Here is a 6,103-nt window from a genome sequence, read left to right as displayed (position 1 = left end):
TGACAACCTACATTCAAACATCTGGATTTAAAACTAAAAATTTCGTATACCTCCCGTGCCTCCCAGGTGGCACGGGTTAAAGTCTCAGCACTGTCAAGCTATCGCCAGACACTACAGCCTGAGTTCAATCCTCAACCAGGGAAGTAATCCACAAGGCATAGCAGATCTTTCCTATCTTTTCCACTGCTCCCCTCGAGAGTGTATTTCAGTACATCTGCTGTAGTGCTCCCCATTCTGTCTCTGGTGAGTCCTCTCACCCCCTACACCTCTCACCTCTATCCCAGCTCTTGTATGCATAAATTACTCTTTTGTAAAAATTCCTATCAACCAAAGTTCAAACACAGACTCTCCCTGCATCCCATTTTGCAGCTGCTTCTATTGAAAAGAGTCAGAGTGAATGCTTTGAAGATGAAAATTTGATCTTTTCAATCTCTTATACCAGGACTCAGCAAACCATCCTGCCAACTGCCTGATTTTAGAAATAGAGTTTCAGTGGCACACAGCCACACCTGTTCATTTACATATTGTCTGACTGCTTTCATTCAATAACACCAGAGCTGAGGAGTGGCTACAAGGCCATCTGGCCATCATATGAAATATTTACTACAGGGCCCTTTACAGTTTTCCAACCCAGCTTCAGCCTCTAAGGCTTCGAGCCAAGACCAAAGCACAGAGTTGCTCAAATCCTGGCCTACCTGCCTGTGACTAATTGTAGGAGTCTTGTGTTTGCCGTGCCTATGTCCTTCCAATTCTGCTGTCAAAGCACCATCAGAGAGCTGTGATAGATAAAGAGCCACCGAGAGAACAGTCTTGCTGGCAGCATGCATTCCTGGCCTCCTCTCCCAACCATAAGCAAAAATGCTTTTGAGTTATTACTTCAAAGGCTTTTAGAAAACCAGAAATGCTATTAGTCTTTCAGTCGCTGGCTCCTTGCTTTCTACTCAAATTTCAAGAACAGCAGGCTCCAAGAGATTGTTAAAATGTTCCCACTGCACACTAAGTCAACTAAAATAGCAATCAGCAGAGCCAAGAACAGAAACCAACTGCTCTGAAGAGTAATTTCCCTAAACCCATAAAGGCACAGGTTCCTTTAAAACCCCTTTGAACACCATAAAATAAAAGCAGTGCCTGGATGTAGCATATTGTTGTTGTTGTTTAGAGGTTGCCTGCAGATGGTGTTGTACTTTTCCCACTAAGGGTTTCCTCTGTTCTCTCTTCCTGTTATGGGAGCCACAAAGCTTGATGGGGTCTCATAGCTTCAAGGTGCCCTTCCACCACGGGGAAAGAAGGCTGCCATCTCAATTAATCCGGTCCTGTGGTCTGCCACCTTAGACACACAGACTAAGTAAGAGCTCTTGCTATCCTGCATGAACTCAAAGTCCTTTGCATTGCCTCCCTCCTCTTATCACACCGGAAACATGTGCCTTCTCTCCGTACACTGTAACATTTGCATCAGGGAGAGGATTTTCTAGAATCCATTGCATATCTGAGAAACCCAAATATGTATTTCTGAAGAGGTTCCTTTTCAAAATTTTGTTTCACCAAGAGACTTTATTTGAAGAATAAGCCAGGTGTAGCAGACAGCAAGGGAAAGTGTGGCACATAACTCTCTGGTTCTGCAGGCCCTCTCTTCCTCCCTCCTTTGGAGCTGCAAGCTACAGCAAAGACAGCAAGGCTTCCAGGGTGTCCCTGTGCTCAGTGTCTGGCAGCTGAAGGATTAGCCCAAGGGTCTGGAGAATCGCCCTGACGCTCTGGCCCTGGTCTGCTCTCTATACCTTTGGGTTTGTGTCACAGGGTGGTCCACAGGAAAAGGCGAGTTTCCAGGTTCCCTTCCCCACCCAAAAGGAGGGTAGAGCTGAGGAGAGAAGAGAAGAATCTAGAGAGGAGACTGAGGTGGAAGGAAGCAGGATGGAGAGCCAGAAGATGTCCTGAGGGAGGCACATGGAGCAGAGAAACATGTGAAGAAACTGTGCTTGCTTCTTGGTCCGGGGCTGGTTGAAACAGATGTGGGTGAGAGACCTGTGAGGAGGATCACTATGGCAGTGTTTATCTTGATTTTGATTTTGCCCTTTTTCTCCCAGACTTGTCTGGCCATGTCTGGCCTTTTTCCATGGGTCCCAGCCAGAAGGTGCTTTAGGCTTGTGGAGGGCTTTCAGGCCTTACTTTGGGCCAATCCCTTTTGGGTGGACTTTTACCCACAAGGGGATGGGGAACTTTGGGTCTTTGATTTAGAAACTATATTCTTTGTCTTTTCTGTATTGCACACTCACTGTATTAAATTTCCTTTCCATTAAAGCTCTTATGTCTTGTCTTGATGTGGTGGATGGCAAAACCTATTCAAAGCAGGGAGGTTTGGGGGTTCCATAGTGCCCTCTCTCCATGCACTGTAACATTTGCATCAGGGAGAGGATTTTCTAGAATCCATTGCATATCTGAGAAACCCAAATATTGTCCTCATCATCTCAAGCTCTTATGAAAACAAATATATCAGTCTGTAATTGAGCTTTCTGTTTTGCCTGCAGTAGATTTCAAAACATGTCAAGCTTCCTTTTCTAGCTTTCCTTTTCAAGCTTCCTTTTCTAGCTTTCCTTTTCTGGGCCCCATCAACCATTAAATCTTGAACTCTGATAGCCCTGGAAATGTGTTAAATAACCTTCAGGTACAACTTCCTGTTGAGAGACCCCAGGACTCACAAAGATCCAGTTTTCTGGTTTTGTAAACCTTGAAGTTCAAATCCTTGTTTTCCACAATCAGAGAGATTGACCACTCTTGGTACTCATTTGCTAAAGATGATTAACTTGCATTTTCTGGTTTGAGCTTCATTTTTACAGTTCTATAGTTATTTCATACTCTGCAGTTGTGCTTAGAAAGTGATGTGAGGCCTCCAGTCTTGGTGTCAGCAGAAAATGAGGTGAATAACCTACAGTTTATAAATTTCACATCCCCAAATCCATGTCTCAAGCACTTAAGTTAAGGCTCTATGTTTGCAAGAGAAACTTCTTCAAACTAACTTAGTCAAAAGAGGAGAGTTTATTATATGGATACAAGGTTATCTTTGGGACCTAAGGACTAAATGGTCTCCAGAGATTTTTTTTTTAATCTTTCTTTTTCTCTGTCTGTTTCTACTCCTCCATATTATCTCTCTCTGTGTTCCCTCTCCATTACTTTCTTTCTATTATTTTCTTTAATTATCTTACTCACTTTCCTTCTCCCTTTCTTCCCCACCCCCATTCCCACCCGACATGGCTGCTTATCTCTGCTTTTTCCTGCACGTTTTCATGTACTCAGGTCAGGCAACAACTCTGTGCACGTCTGGATCCCATTCTAAATTCCCAGACACGAACCCAATGGCCTGCGGGGGTTGAATCTACTCCCTAGACCCAATAAGCAATAGTCAGGGAAGGGGTTAAACAGGAAAGAATAGCTACGTACAGGTGCTGCTGCGCCCTCTGGAGGTTGGATGTTCTCACACAAAGGTAATGGGCTAGGAAAGTATCCTGAACCGTTTTGACTGCACAGATTGAGCATGAGATTGAGTCCAACCAGTTTTAGCTGGTTGTGATTGAAAGGATTAAGATGTGACATGGGAGTAGGGTGAGGGTTGACTTGAAAAAGGATTTCCATACTCCGTGGTGCTCCCAGGCAGCTAGTGGATCAGTGGGTACCTAAAGCAGGAAAGTGGATTTCTGGTTTATATAAAGAACCTCCTGACATCTCTCCCTCTGTCATTTTTCCCTTGTCCCCAAAATCCAGGTTTGATCCCAGAATGCCCTCCTACCCCTCTTTTCTTATTCAGACTGTTTACAAAATCATTTGTATGCACTTATTGCTCAGAGAAAAGATAGTCCACTTTACACATGAGCAAACAAAGGTGAGGTGACTCGGCCAGAGTCCCAAATTAATAGTGGTGTGTGCAAACCCAGAGCTAGACTCTAGGTTCCATCCTGCCACTCTACCCAGGCTGCCTAATATCCCTCTGCTCCCTAAGAAGTGCCACTGGCCCCATAGGAATTGACCTGCATTTGGTGTCCTTATTGAAGCCTCTTCAGATCTGATTCGTGCCTGGGCTCCAGCATCTGCCCTGTAAGTGAGTAGTAAGAGTAAGGGTCTACATATCTCTTGAAAATGGAAGCTTCTTCCCTCCCCTGCCCCAAAATATTGCTCACAAGATGGCACTTGCAGCTTTCAGTCACTATGTCTTCCTTCAATATAAGGACATAAGCAAAATACAGATGTAACAAGCAAGATTACTGGCTTTGAATCTGGCTCCATCTTATTCCTGAGGATGTGAGTGTGCCTCTGCTCTGTCCCCTCTTGCTCTGTCTTGCTCCCCCTCATTTAGTTCAGGAGTCAGACCTCGCAGGGACCACTTTGACCCTCATTCCTGCTCACTTCCAAACAGCCCACCTTCATTAAATATCCTTCTGGAATCCCCAATGGCCTGACATATCCTGAACATCTAATAAACAACCAAACGTAGTATAACTCAGAGGTTAAGGTTGCAAAGTTTAGCATCAGCCAATGGAAGTCCACCTGACATTAGCTGTGTGAACTTCGGTCAGTTACTGAAACTCTCCGGACCTATCTCATCTATAAAATGAGAATGACAGTGTATCCTAGGAACAGCCTTTCCTGAGATGATACATATTAAAGCAAATAGTGAATACATGAATGACACTGAGTAGGGAGCACTCAAGCATCATAATAGATGAAAACTAACTTGCAAGTGGGTATGGCACACTCACCGTGTGACAGGGCCTGGCCTCAAACAACATACATACAGTATTAGTGATGATAGTAGTGTCATCATTTCTCATACTGCCTTTGCTATTTCAAGTTGATATGTCTGCCTCATCTATGGGGAAAGGATGTGTCCTTTGCTCTCTGAATCCCCAATGACCTGCCATATACTGGGCATCTAATAAACAGATGTCGAGTGAACAAATTCAGGCAACACAGTCCATAAAAGTTAATTCAAAGTCATTCTGGGCCTCCCTGGTGGTGCAAGGGGTTAAGGCTCAGCACTGTGAAGCTATCCACAGCCACTGCAGCACGGAGTTCAATCCTAGGCCTATCTCAACTCATGCTACCCTCAGCAGTGTAATTCAGTGGATCTGCCAGTCCAGCTCCCCATTCTGACTCTGGTGAATCCTTTCACGACCCACACCTCAGACCTACACCCCAGTTCTCGTATGCATAAATAAATAAAATAAATCTTTTTTTAAAAGACACCCCCTATGCAGAAGGCACACTCAGGTTGGTCTGAAGGTTCTTAAGGATTTATTTACTTATGCATACAGAACTGGGGTACAGAGGTGGTGAGAGGATTCACCAGAGACAGAGTGGAGAGCAGAACGGGCTGACTGATGAAGTACACTGCTGAGGGGTGCAGCGGGCGTGTCAGGAGAGGTCCGCTGCACCATGTGGGTCACCTCCAGGGCCGGGATCGAACTCATGCTGAAGTGGCTTTAGCTTCTCAGTGCTGTGCCTTTAACCCGCTGCGCCACCAGGGAGGGCCTGGTCTGAAGGTTCTAAGGCAAGAGTTGGCCCACTTCTGTAAAAGGCCAAATAACAAAATTTTAGACTCTGTTGCATCCATTCAACTATTTTGCCCTTGCAGTGGAAAGGCAGCTACCTACCGGTAAATGAGCAGGTGTGGCTGTATCCCAATAAAAATTTACTTATGAGCACCAAAGCTGGAACTTGGTATTGTCTTCACAAGTCGTAAGAGGTTATTCTTTTCACTTTACCCCACTCACTTAAAAACGTAAAACAATTCTTGGGTCACTAGCCATTGAAACGCAGAGGGCTAGCGTGAGTGACTACCCTAGCTGCGCCATGCTCGCCGGTGTTCTGCATGGGTCAGAAAGGCGAGCCTCGGATTGGTCCAGGCAGAGTGGGCGGGGCCGTGCGTTCGGTATTCAGCCATTCAGCGCGGCGTTGCGGCCTCGCCCCGCCTCGCGCCAGCGTCCCCTGTCACGCGGGGAGTGTGCCACGCCCCATTGCGCGCCCAGCACCACTTCCGGGCACAGGCCGGCGTGACGTCAGGAGGAGGGCAGGTAAGTGCGGGCAGAGGGGTGGGCAGGTCGAGTTGGCCCGGGGG

At 46.0% G+C, this 6,103-nt stretch overlaps 1 protein-coding gene across 3 annotated transcripts in view; it reads left to right on the top strand.

Annotated features, from left to right (window-relative positions):
- The first annotated feature begins 6,011 nt into the window (after positions 1-6,011).
- Positions 6,012-6,103, top strand: part of CCDC130 (coiled-coil domain containing 130) — a 13,292-nt gene continuing 13,200 nt past the window's right edge. For all 3 annotated transcript variants that reach the window (XM_012729131.1, XM_012729133.1, XM_012729130.1), the window contains exon 1: positions 6,012-6,059. The gene's annotated coding sequence lies outside the window, so the exon portion shown is untranslated. The remainder of the gene's footprint in view (positions 6,060-6,103) is intronic.

Source organism: Condylura cristata, unplaced genomic scaffold, assembly GCF_000260355.1.
Source record: "Condylura cristata isolate star-nosed mole 26May11 unplaced genomic scaffold, ConCri1.0 scaffold00024, whole genome shotgun sequence".
In the NCBI taxonomy this organism is placed as follows: domain Eukaryota; kingdom Metazoa; phylum Chordata; class Mammalia; order Eulipotyphla; family Talpidae; genus Condylura; species Condylura cristata.
Note: the sequence above shows the minus strand (reverse complement) of the source record. Positions and strands in the feature narration are given on the sequence as shown.